This window comes from Odontesthes bonariensis, chromosome 13, assembly GCF_027942865.1.
Source record: "Odontesthes bonariensis isolate fOdoBon6 chromosome 13, fOdoBon6.hap1, whole genome shotgun sequence".
Taxonomy (NCBI): Eukaryota; Metazoa; Chordata; class Actinopteri; order Atheriniformes; family Atherinopsidae; genus Odontesthes; species Odontesthes bonariensis.
The window spans coordinates 14,590,846-14,605,178 of record NC_134518.1 but is presented as its reverse complement, the minus strand read 5'-3'; positions in this window follow the sequence as shown (position 1 = coordinate 14,605,178).

Here is a 14,333-nt window from a genome sequence, read left to right as displayed (position 1 = left end):
CAAACACACTTTAGAATTTGTGAAACCTTTCTTTGTCCCAAAATTCACAGGAGTCCTCGCCTCTCCATGTTCATTTTAATTTCCATGAGGATCTCCTGTCTTTCACTACATAGGAAAAAGAAAAAGTTCATGCATTTTACGTCACTAACTACTTACAAGAGTCTTCTTTACTTGTTGACTTTATTATCATGTTCTTTTATCTAGAAACAATGACTTCTCTCACCTTTCTTCCATCTGCCCGTGGTCAACCTCTGCCACCGATTCAATCCGTTTCATTTTTCTGACTACTTCCAGAGCCTTTATTGTTGCCTGCATCAGACATCCCATAGTCCAACCATTAATATGCTCTATTCTGTATTGGATGCTTTGATGAAATCTGCATCACACATTTATTGCTGTCATCTCATGAATCTTTCCACTAACATGTGCTATCATTTCAGACCCTGCTTGTCTTCTCCTGCTCCCATCATAGTCATCTTACCTCCCATCTGAGTGCAGACAGGACCTTCTTCATCCCATTATTAACACTATCTTAGATACTGTACCACAACTTCCTGATTATATCGTCTATCAAACCTGTAGTATTTTGCCATTATGTGTTATGTGCACTGATGAATTGGATATTAAACATTACATTTTGCTGTTAGAGTTCACCCTATACCAGACAATTTGTGAATGTAAGGTTGAAATACATTTACTTAATCAAGATTTGTCTTTCTGGAATGTTGAAGATGTCTTTTGGGTTAAACTATTTCTTCATATCTCCAAGTGGTTGCCAGTGAGAAATAAACTTCTTGTTAAGTTGTTGTAATATAGATAGAACAGTGTGTAGTTTGGTCAGTTAAAAATGTGTAGTGTTGTTGTGGCTCCAGAGTAGAGTAAAATAAATTACAATGGGAAAATGGGCTACTGTAATGAAGGTAATCTTCATTACTGACTTTTGGTCTTTGAGGTCACATGAGTAGTATTTTTAATAATGTGGCATAAATAAATTGTCAAATGTTTTATTGAATGTGTATATTAACAACAGGTGGGTGTGCAGGTCCTGTGTTGCCCTCAGCGGGGAGTGAGGGGGGACCAGGCCTGTAAAGGGAAACATCCAGTCAGTTAGTAGCCTGAAATGCTCTGTGATAAGGATACGTGTAGCTAAAGGATGTGATAAACTGTGAGGTGACTATGCTGTTTGGAATTGTGAATTCTGAAATTTGTGTGTAAAGTCATTCACCTATGTCTCCTCTCCAGGGTGCTCAGTCAAAAGAGTCCCTACATTCAGTCTGCAGCGTTTGAAGGTTCCGGGTCGTACCATGTGCTGATTAGTGTAGGGGGGAGTGCACCAGAATCAGTTAGGGGAAGTCTTTGGTAGATTTGGTACTTTTGTTTAGACATGCTAGGAATTGATTGATTTTATAATAGAGGGTAAATGTATTTTAAGGTTTTTGTGTGTTGTTGTTATGGGGATGTGTAATGGGAGGAGCAGAATCCCCTACGGGTTTGGTTGGTGGAGCCAGAGTAGGATATAAGGCTGCCAGTTGGACCACGTGAGAGAGTTGGTCCTGTTACTACGAATGCTGCTAGGACCACAGTGCTCCTGGTCCGCAGTATGTGTCCATGTTAAAGTGTATGATTGATGTAAATGTTGGTGAATAAAACACCCGGTTGGTTCATCACTACCTCTGCCTCAAGCCTCCTACCTTGCGTATCCAGCTGCTACATGGCCATCCTAACAGATACATATGTCCATGTACAGTATTCTAAATCATGTAAGCACAACCTAATGATTACTGTTGGTCTTAACCACCCATTATTTTACATTAAATATGTCAAATAAAATTAATTTTTATTTTCTTGACGTGTCTTGTAAAATGGCAACTGGAAACAAACTTTAGCCAAATAGACAGTTTTTAATCTCATTATTACAATGGCAGGTTATCACATTCACAAATAGGCTAAAGGGCTGCAAGGCAAAGACAATGTTGAACAGTTGTTTTACAGACATCTAAGATAGTGTTAATAATGGGATGAAGAAGGTCCTGTCTGCACTCAGATGGGAGGTAAGATGACTATGATGGGAGCAGGAGAAGACAAGCAGGGTCTGAAATGATAGCACATGTTAGTGGAAAGATTCATGAGATGACAGCAATAAATGTGTGATGCAGATTTCATCAAAGCATCCAATACAGAATAGGGCATATTAATGGTTGGACTATGGGATGTCTGATGCAGGCAACAATAAAGGCTCTGGAAGTAGTCAGAAAAATGAAACGGATTGAATCGGTGGCAGAGGTTGACCACGGGCAGATGGAAGAAAGGTGAGAGAAGTCATTGTTTCTAGATAAAAGAACATGATAATAAAGTCAACAAGTAAAGAAGACTCTTGTAAGTAGTTAGTGACGTAAAATGCATGAACTTTTTCTTTTTCCTATGTAGTGAAAGACAGGAGATCCTCATGGAAATTAAAATGAACATGGAGAGGCGAGGACTCCAGTGAATTTTGGGACAAAGAAAGGTTTCACAAATTCTAAAGTGTGTTTGATATCATTTATATCATGTGATCAATGATTAAACCCATATTTAATCATTTTTCATACAGGTTCTGGTTTTGGATGGTCCAAATGAAAAGAAGAAAGAAAGCTCAGAGGAACTTTTTGAATTTTCAATGACCAAATAAAGTTTTCACAAATAATAAAATGTGTTTTAAAGACTCTGTACCCTCTTTAGAATAATTCTATCCAGATTTGAGCTGTCTAAGTAATGTAGTTTCCATACAGGACCCAGTTCAGGGTGATCAGAATAACAAAAAAGCAGTGAAATGGCCCTGTTCTGTATTTTCACAAATCAGAAAAAGGTTTCACAAATCCCAAACAAGGTTTTAATGAATCTATAGCCTCTTTAGAATAATTATATCAAGATTTGAGCTGTCTAAGTAATGTAGTTTCCATACAGGACCCAGTTCAGGGTGATCAGAATAACAAAAAAGAAGTGAAATGGCCCTGTTCTGTATTTTTACAAATCAGAAAAAGGTTTCACAAATCCCAAACAAGATTTTAATGAATCTATAGCCTCTTTAGAATAATTCCATCCAGATTTGAGCAGTGTAACTTTTGTAGTTTCCATATAGGACCTTGTTTTGGTCGATCAAAATGCAAAAAAGCAGTGAAATGGCCCTTTATGCCCACCCCTTTAATGCGCGAATCGGAGGCTGGCGAATCGGATGCCAACTTCAGCGTCGTGTAATCCTGTGGGCTGTGTGAGAAGATAGACTCAGGCTCTGCATGACCTGTTGCTGCTAAACAGGCAGCGCTGTGGGCAACAGTTGGCCTGTGGACTGTTGTTTGACCACTAATGACGTTACGTATTATAACACAATATAGCACTAGCACATAGCAAGCCTCTGTAACGTTACTTAAGTGAAATAAACAATTCAATTAGCCGTTAGCGCACCCTGCTAGCCTGCCTGACAATATGAGGCGTCAGATATCTAACACAATCACACAAATTAGTCAACGTGAGCTAAGTTAGCAAGCTGTATGTTTAATCGAAATATCAAACAGAGTAGGCTAATAACGTGACACCAATCATTTTAATACGGTTTTATCTACTTAACAACAACTCCACCACTGCCTGACCACTGCTTCCTGGCTCGCTGGCGAGTGGCGACCATGACTTGCTTGTCAGAAAGACGTCGTTGGTGTAGACACTTGTCACTCAAACATGTCTGACCAATGGGGAAGCACCCGCCCACTGCGGTACGTTTGTGTCAAAATGATTTAAAAAAAAAACGACTTCAAAACTTTTTTCACTTCATTCAAAAAAAAAGAAAGTTCAATCAAAAAAAAAAACACTTCAAATGATTTTTTTTTTTTTTGCATTTAAACAGTTTTTTCTTTGATTGAAAATATTTTTTTTTGATTGAAAATGTTTTTTTTTTGATTGAAGCAACTTTTTTGGGATTGAATAATTAAGACACAAATGTCCTACCCATAACATGGTCCAAACACAAAAAAGATTACTTCAATCAAAGAAAACATTTTCAATCAAAAAAAAAGTGTTCAAGTGCAATTTTTCGAGTCTCAAATATTTTTTTGCATTCAAAAACATTTTTTCTATGATTGAAAAGGTTTATTTTTTGATTGAAGTGATTTTTTTATTGAAAATATTTTTTGTTTGTTTGAAGCAACTTCTTTTTTGATTGAATTATAAAGACACAAATGTCCTACCCATAATATGGCCCAAACACAAAACAACAATACTTCAATCAAAAAAGTTGCTTCAAACAAAAAAACCTTCACTTCTATCAAAAAAAACATTTTCAAGCAAAAAAAAATAGTGTTCAAATGCATTTTTTTGAGTCTCAAATATATTTTTGCATTCAAACACTTTTTTTCTTTGATTGAAACGGGTTTTTTTGATTGAAAATATATTTTTTGATTGAAGCAACCTTTTTTTTGATTGAATAATAAAGAAACAAATCTACCTCCATACAGGTGTCCCGCCATCGTTTGTTTGAAAAATTTGATGCAGACAGGTGTATACCCTACCTCCGGCGCATGGCTTGTGACTACGTCATTGTACACGCCCAGCATTTTATGTGTTTCATGTGACGCTCTGTCACTAGGCAACTCCCCCTGAACTCGGCTTCAGGCGACACGGGTCACCCTGACACGCCAAGCGTTCACATTGCTCGACGCGGGTCGAAGGTGCAATTTGGACCCGCTAAGATAGCGGGTCGCAGTGTGAAAGGGGCTAGTGACACCTCTCTCTGGTCTGTCAGAGTGGTGCAGTTCACTTGGAGCACAGAGCTGCTTCTTTGGGAGTAGACTCTGTTGGACCCTATAAGAGGAAAAGTCAAATACAGAGGGAGCAGCCTCGGACATCAGTTTGTTAGTCCTGTGAATCACCAGTACAACTGACCTAAAATAATCTTGTCCTCCACATAGTCCTTGTTTAAAAAGGTGCTCACTGCAAACCCTGGTATCACAGCTAACTGGAGCTGGAGGATTCTCCTGTTCTGGTGTAGGTCGTCAACAACATAGAACAACTTGCTACTTTAGAGGCAAATAATAAAAATAGTGGGGCGACCGTGGATGAGTGGTTAGAGTGGGTCGTCCAATTGGCAGTTCGATCCCCACTCTCGCCACTCAAAAAAAGATTGGTGGAACTGACAGCTGAAGGGGTGTCAGTCCACCTCCTTGTCACAGCTGAGGTGCCCTTGAGCAACGCTCCAGTGTGTGGCATCTGTGTCTATGAGTGCGTGACCCTGTGCATGTGTGTGTCAACAGGTGCCAACCTGGATGGGTTAAATACGGAGGAGTAATTTCATGTGTATGACATGTAGGCATGACAATAAATCTGATCTTAATCTTAATCTTAAATAAACAATTTTCCCTGTTTTTTCACTCTGTAAACTTAATTTCCACATGCTGGGGCAATGCAACAGTGGCCACCCACTTTTCCATCTTATCCATCTCAATTATACCTGCTGTCAATTGTTAACTTCTTAAACTCACTAACCTCAACCCATGCAGCGCTCCCGAAGTTGACAAACAACGTGATGTCTGACCCTGTGCCACAACAAGATGGTGCTTCACTACACTACAGTCCCATTTCATAGACAATTTATTAACTTTAAAGAAGTTTATGGAGTGGGAGTCCAGCTTGACAAATACGTTAACTTCATCTAGTGTTTCATTTCCTCTTTAATGTTAACCACAAGACATCAAAAGCAGTGACTCAAAGAAACTGAACAAACTTATAAAGAGGGCTGGCTTTGTGCTTTTGACTGCTTTGTGGCTCTGAGAGTCAGCAGTTAAAAAAATAAAAATGTTATTAGTTGCTCAATATAATGGAAAAAAGCACCCTCTACACAGGTAGAGTCAGAAGGTGCTTCAGGTTTGTCGCAGTTCAGCTAATTCCTGTCTACAAAACTAGCCCTACACATTGAAATAATAAAATATCCATTTTGTGGTTAATGGTAGAGAAAACACAAACACTGGAATTTTTACCATTTTACATTGTGCAAAGAAATGAAACGAAATGAAATGTTACGGCAGCAACCAGCACAACATTGCACGACACCCCTCATTCAGTACACAGAGAAGACTAAACCTGGACCAATAAAGGAGGTAAGACTGCTTATGGGATTACTTACTGCCATAACAAGTTTCATAAAAGATTCTCTTTTTCAGTGGGCCTAATTTCTTATTTACTTATAATGACTTTTTTCCTATTTAAACTCAACATTCATTTTCTAGATGTGCCTTAGCTATGAAAATGATAACTTCTATTCCAGGAGATCAAATAAGGAAATGCAATCATCTTTTTTTTTCTGGTGGAATTTCACTTACTTCAATTGTTTTCTCAATTACCCTAATTGTTGTTGTCGTTGGGGCATTATACTGCATACTCCTGATGACTGGATCTATGTGTGTGTGCACATAATTAAGTTCATTGAGATGACCTTGCAGAGTTTTAACAATAAGCCAAACCAAACTATACAGTTGGCACTGCATACATCGGACAAGACAACCATGATGTTATCCTCCTCAAAGATGACTTCACACAGCAACAATTATGCTTAATCCTATGCTTTCTACTACAGCAGTCCATTTAATCCAGCTTCCATCCGTCTGAAGCTAAATAATGAAACACTGATGTCAAATATAAAGGATTAGTGGGGTTTTAAATGTGAAAAAAGGTCAGCCTAAGAAGATGGTAATATGGATGAAATAACTACTTCAGATCTCTCTGCCCATGAACCTCCACCTAGAATCTTATCTCACAATTGGATGACAGCAGATGCAATCAGTTGCAATTAGCAGGATGAAGTCATCCACTTGAGTTCTTGACCCTATTACAGCCAAGCCTATTAAAGCCAGCTTCCACTACCTGTCCCAGGAAACAAATATTATTTCAAAGTGTTCTCTGAGTCTCTGCACCAAAGGTTCCAGAACAACTATGGTAATGCTGCTCTTATTGTGCTGTTTCTGTTGCAATAAAAAAAGAAATAATAAAAAAAAAAACTACCTGCAGATGTACATGAATGACATTGATATGATAATGATATTTAAATGGCAAATTAGAAAAGGTCTAAGCAAGACAAATACCGCAAGAATTTTTTTTATGATCTGTGTTATTATGATGTTATATATTATTTTATTTTATATTATATTATATGTTGTATGGGAAAAAAATCCTGCAGCCGAATGAGTCTCAACCAGAAGTGATTATAATTACCCCCCGTGGCCCCGGCAGTAGCAGTAATAATTATAAAAGAAGCTCGCAACTTAGGTGTTATTTTTAACTCACGTCTGTCTTTTGATGTTCAGATGCCTAAAGTGGTGCAGTCCTGCTGTGCCCAGCTAAGGCAGCTACCCCAGACCAGGTCATATTCTACTTATGTGGACCTAGAAAAGGGTCATCTACACTTTTATTCCACACATGATCAGTGCAGTGCACTTTGTTATGTTACAAGAAGGTGAAGAATACAGAGTCTACAGCTGATACAAAATGCCACTGCTTGGCTTTTAACTCAGAAAAGTGTCCATTTTAGACTAAGCTTTGCTGCCCTTCTCTGCCTATCCGTGAGGTTTAGAATTGATTTGAGATTTTGCTGTTTTTTAAAAAGTTATTATTCCTATAGTTTTGAAGTTGTTCCACATTGCTCCCAAAGTGAATTGTTTTTCTTCCCAACCTGGAGACTTACTCCATCCACAATCTCTTCAATCTCCTTGTGTTTCAGTGTTTCTATGGGTTATTAAAAAAAAAAAAAAAAAACATGTTTCATCTGACAGAAGCTGGAAAAGTAAAAAAGAAAACCACATGGTTGTTTAGATTGGAACAGACCAGTGTCAGCCTTATTGGCATCTTACAAATCATTTGTCTTTTCTCATGTGGTGAATTTCTATCTACCCATTTATTCAGTTACTTCTTTTTGTCTCCACCAACGCTTTAGCTGGTGAGTTGGCAACTAGCTAGCTTCTAATTTTAGCTGTTATCTGGTGCTTGGCAGGTACCATACAGCGGGCTCATGTGCCTCTTTTTCTTTTGCGGCTGCAAGCAAAATTAAAAGACATACTACTGTGTCACAGGCCCCCCTGACTCAAATCACATCTTTGGATTGTATATAGATGTGTATGAAAATCTTCAGCAAACATTATGAACCTTGAAAGACATGTTTTGGTGTAAAGAGGTTACTCTTTACTAAACTCTTGCACATTTGCTTTTTCCAGCATTCCACAATAATAATAGAAACATGGAGCCAGTCTGTTTCCATGATGTATCTCAGCCATGTGTGTCGCTGTCTCAGCATCACTGAATGATCGCTCCCTGGTACAGCTGTTAAGTGGAAATTTCAGAGATTTGAACATACCGCTCCAGGTTGGCATCTGTCTCTGAGTGTGTGACCCTGTGCATGTGCATGTGTGTGTCAACAGGTGCCAACCTGGATGGGTTAAAAGCGGAGGAAACAAATCTACCTTCGGGTATAAATAAAGTCACCTTACCTTATATCTGTCCACCTGGTACCTGTTGCTCTTTGCTCCTTCTTCTTCTATCCCACCCTACCTTCTTCTTACCCACCGTGTCTTGTCAACCAAAAGACAAACATAAAAAAAAAAAAAACTTTATTGTGTAACTCAACATCAGGGACTATGGAAAAACAGACGTTTCCAAAGAGTGAGGGTTTATCCAATGTGTACGTCACTGTCCATTTTTAGATTAAATACACACTAAAGCCTGACTTTTAGAATAAAAATCTTTGTGAAAACTACCACAAAAGAAAAGTGCAAGTGTGCAAGCGGTCAACGTTAACCATCCATCACCATCATCTCTGATCAGTTTGCTGCTAACTTTAGTGTCTTAGTTTAAGTTTTGGATTTCAGACCGTATGAAAAGGAACAAGCGAGCACGATGAAAAGTGGAGTACAATAAAAGTACAATAAAAGTAAAATGATGTATATTTTCAATTACATTTGTGTCTTCTTGTATTTACTATGTGTCAGTATTTGTTTGTAAAGACTGTGTTTTATGGAAGACGATGTGACTGTGGTGTTTAGTGGTTACTCAAAACACAGGATCATACTGTATCAGTTCAGTTGGTCTTATAATGAGGAGACTGCTGCTCTTTTGAAGGTGTCATCCTCACTGCAGCACCCAGTTCTCCTCCTGGACTTTAGGCATATTATTAAAGGCTGGCATAAATACAGCACCTCCTGCTTTATAACAACAGTTACAAAAACATTTCTCTCTCCCGCTGTCCTGGTTTAATCACTCATGCCAGTGTCTCTAATAGTCATCATGAATTCTTGGCAGGCACAAGCCGTTCCCTTAAATCTTCAAGTTGATAGATGTAGTGTGGAAATAGCTGAGAGACAAATTAATCAACTTTTGGGCAAGACTTTGATTGTGACAACATTTCCTACTCGGTCATACAAGCGATTCAAGCAAATGGAAAAGTGAGATTTCTTTCGGTGTGTGCTGGCAGTCAAGGAGGAGTTCAGAGTAGTTTTGATCATCAGCTGGATGAAGAGATGATATTTGTATGGTTAAACGTGTGGACACCCCCCACACAAACAGTTATGTCACTTTTTGCCATTGGCCTGTCTGCTCAACATCTCCCAAAGATACATTTAGTCTTTGATACTCAAATTAGCTTCAAATGCCACCGATCATCGGACTCATTAAAATGTGTTTATATTGCAATCACTTTTTTCATGGCTCAGTAAAAGGACTGCTTCGTAAAGCCATGTGCAGCCAATATTCCGCCCCTCTGAAGATCTAACAGCCTTCTTATTTGGAACCAGGAACAAGCCCCAACACATAATTTACTTTCACTTGTCACTTGTTGAGTACTTAACTGTACAGTATTTTATGTTGTCCACGTTAGTCTGCGATTGAATTTTAATGAGCGGCCTTTTGAGAGTCCTCTGCGCTTAGAGATACAATATAAACAAAGAAACCTTGATAGATTTATATGCTTAGAGCAAATAATAAATCTAAAGCCGAGATATAATTCAATAAAAATGGATTACATTAAGAGAAATCCATCTCACAGATTCAATTTAGGACTTATAAGTCTTGAATTATAAAAGACGATTACTGTCTACCGTCTGCCATGACAGTGTGAGAGCTAAAACTGGAGGAAGCATTTAATCAAAACCCTCCGACAGTCAATTTAAGTCTCTTTTATAAATAAACAGCACTTATGATAACCAGTAGGGCAGATAAGCATTTGGGGGAAATAATAGACCGCTTTAAAGTCTTTGAGGCCAATTGAGGTCAGCATCGTGGGGCATGTTTTTTCATCAGCTATGCAATTGGAGAACAGTTGCAGCTGTTCTGCAGCGATTAGCTTGACACATCATGTGGTGTGTACAAAGTGCTACCAGGCTTACAGCTGAGTCAAAAGTAGATGGCCAGACCCTCCTGATGGGATTTTAAGATTTTTTTTTTTTTCTGCCTTTTTCAAATTTTACTCTCTCAATGTGTGTAAGTGAAAAGTAAAGTATCCTCCCTTTAAAAGTCTCCGTGGAAAGGGATTTGCATTTTATTATCCAAATTGCAGTTAAGTGCATAATATGGTCTAATTACACAGTGCAGTTCTGAGTGTGTTTTGAATATGTGCATTTCATTTTTCAGGCAGACTAACACAGGATGAATCACACAAAATGAATAATGGAAGGTGGCAATTGTACAGATGTAAAACAGTTCCCAGTGCTCTTGAACTTTATAAGGAGAGCAGGGGAGAAATGTACATTCGCATTAGTGAATAGATATTCAAGCTAATGTGCATGAACTGTACAAATATACACATACACATACATATATATATTTACATATATATATATATGTAAATATAAATAATGTATTGTGCTTGCCTCTGCCTGTCAGTCTGCATGTGTGCAGCAAAAAGACCCTGCAAGAATCATTTGTAAATTAATTCTTGAAACCTGATGAATATTATTTGTCTATAAAGCAACGAGGATGGTATTTCAATTTGAAACGATCTACCTTTTAGTGAACTATAGTCATAATTGCCTTGACACGGCAATTGCTGCTCATTTGGTATGCTAAGCAGTGAAAGATAAATGCCAAGGATTATGATTTCAGGTATCATTTTTCTGTCTGTGTGGTGGCCTTTTTGTTTAGCTAAAATAGCTATAGTTAAAGGTGCAGCGAGTGAAATGCCTGAACATGATGTGAGAACCATGCGGATGTCAGTGAGTCATACATTACTTATGCTGTATTTGGGCTCAAAATGGCCCTGGGTTGGGAATGCATGAAGGGCTATACTGGTGGGTGGGGTGTAGTTTCAGACGTCTCAACACGCACAGCACTGCTTCTGTGAAAGCATGTGTAAAGATGTGACACCTCTGAAGAGTTCTCACAGCAACAAAACATTTCATCAAGGATTGGATTTCCTCTTTCAAAGCAACCACCACATAAACAGCGAGATTAAGTCATCCCAGACGACCCTGCTCGAGCACTCTGCTAACAAAGCAGGAAATCTTAAACAGCCCACATGAGCTGATGTCCTCCCACTTTGTAGTGTATTAGTCATCAGATTATTACTTGTGCATGTGTTTTAAATACAGTCGGATGTCAGAACCACATGGAGCATTTGTTTTTTTATCTCTGTCTCGCTGTAGTGGGAGTTGTGTTATGGCTGCTCTGAGCCCACATGAGGATGGTGTGATTAGGTTGAAACAAAACAGACCTGCACTTAGAATTCACAGGAGAAAAAAAATAGCACAGTATGCAGCAGTTTAACAGTTTAGTCCTCTTAACCAACTTTTTTTCACAGTGAGCTGAGCAACATTACCGTGTTTGATATTGTTCATAAATGAACTATGATAAAATAATTCTTCCACAGGACTTTTTCACAGAAGCTGTTTTGACTCATCACATTCCTTATTGTTGTTCAGAAAGCAAATAATGATATTTCCAGGGACTTTTTTTTTTAAATAAAATAAAAATGTCTGTATTTGTTTATTCATCTATTATCTATTTATTTATTCTTTCATTGGGCAATTTTGTCTGTTAGTTACATTGTCAAATCTGATGCAAACTACAGAGATATTTGATCATATTGTCCTTGTTGTCTTACAGTGTTTTGGTTTTACAATGCACTCATGATACCAGAGAAGCAACATGTAAGAGAAATTTAAGCAGATGCCATTATTTGTTGGATAAACACAGCTTACCACCACAGACCATACCAACTTTAAAGTATGGCTGATGATTCTGGGCTTGTTTTGCAGCCGCAAGACCTGGGCACCTTGCAGTCATTAGCCTTTTTTCACATATGGGGGGGGGGGGGGTGTCAAAGTTGATCTCCCGCTTATCCTCCTTTGAGCCGTCATTTGGGTTAGTAACAGAGGTGACAGGACTGAACATGATGTGAGTACCATCATCACATAAGCACGCTCACACCGCATCGCGGCACCTACCACTCTAACCAGCAGTTGTGTCACTCAGCTGATTATGCGACGATGGCTTGATGTTTGTAAGGTGCAACCACCATGTGAAATAGGCTTTTGAGTCCACAATGAGCTCATATGTATACCAAAGTATTCTGAGTCAAAATGTAGACCATCTGCTGACAGCTGAAGCTTGGCTGTAATTTGATTGTTCTACAGGACAATGATCACACCAGGAAGTCTACAAAAGAATGGCTGAAAAGTAAAGAATCAAAGTGCTGCAATGGCTCAATTAAAGTAGGCCTGATTTAAATGCTGTGTCAGAATATTAAGATAACTGTGCATTAAATGAAGATTTGCAGACATAATTTCTTGTGACACTTTTTCCTCATGTCTGTATTTCAGTGGCCTTGGCTGTAATCACAATTTATATTAGTTTGAAGGTTATACTCAAAAGAATCAATCAAAAATTTGCTTTCAGTTAAACATGAAAGGCTAAAGTCTATGTTTAACAAGCAGATTCCAAGAAAATATATTTTTAGTGTAATTTTAAGTAATATTGCTAGGTTTAACTTATGAGTTCAATGGTAATCTCGCAACAACACAAGTGTTTGTATGATGCTTTCAACTTGTTACTTCCATGGCCCTCCTGATTTAATTTGCATATCAAAAGAACTTCACAGTCATTGCTGTAAGCCTCTTGCTGCTGCAGAGAATGGCAACATTCAAAAAGTTATACATCTCCGATTAACGCTCAGAAAGACAGCCTCTCCTCTGCTCTCGAATGTTGCCAGGAAAATGAGAGTCATTTAAAGTAATGGCTTCCTAAAACTCCCCTTACATCAGCGTGAGTGTGAAGGAGGATGATGGCAAGCCACCAGAATCTGCAGTGCAGTTTTCACAGCTCAATAGGAGTCTCCTTTTATTCAACAGGAGCGCAATCACATGCAAACTCCAACTGTGGACACAGAAACAAAAATTATCACCTCGCACATTCGCAATGTGCACGCCCACAAGTACACACGCGCTCACTTAACTCTTAATTATCATGGATGCTCCAGTCATCAATTATTAAACACACTCAAGGCATTGCTAATGGTATTTTTGGAATGGAAGCTTTATCTACAGTAAGAAGGTAGATGTCTAGTTTGGAAGTCTGTGTAATAATTCATTGTGGCCCCATAGGCAGTTTAAAAGCTGTCTGTATTTAAATCAACTGCAATGTCTCAGCAAGCTTTTTTTGGGGGGGGGGGGGTTGTCTAACCCTGATTTTGCATCCAACCAGATTGCAATTACTTTCTATATGGCAAAGCAAGACCTCTTTTTAACAACCAGACAAAAAATTCACCCAGATGTTGGTGTGACTGCAGTGAGGCCAACTAATCTATTGTATTACATGTTGATTTCATCAGTACTTTTACTTAAATTAGGATATTCTGACTGATGAGTTACATAATTCTTTTCTTAGCAGGCAGACCGAACCTTGCATTTGGACAGATACCATATGACTTGTGTTAATAATAGCAGTTTGACTGACAGAATATCACATCGCAGCAGATGGCTGAGGCCAATGGGGGACACTTCAGAGAAAGAATATCTGTAAAGAGGTTCAGTTAGACATTGTATCCAGGGGTTTAACACAAAATAAAACACCTTAATACCATGGCTCTGTGACAAGGCTTGAAATTCACCTCTCAGCTTTAAAACAAATGCTTTCAATTTGGGACAATCCAAGCATCACCAAAATGAGACATTGCGCTGGGTGAAGCAGAGCTACTGTAATTCAGAAGGAGAACAAGAGACAGTGAAAGGCTTTGGTGGTGAAATCAGCACTGTTGCTTGTCAGCTCCTCAGTAATGGAAAATGTATTTAAAATGGGGTCTACTGGATCTCATTTTACGAATCATTAATAATAAA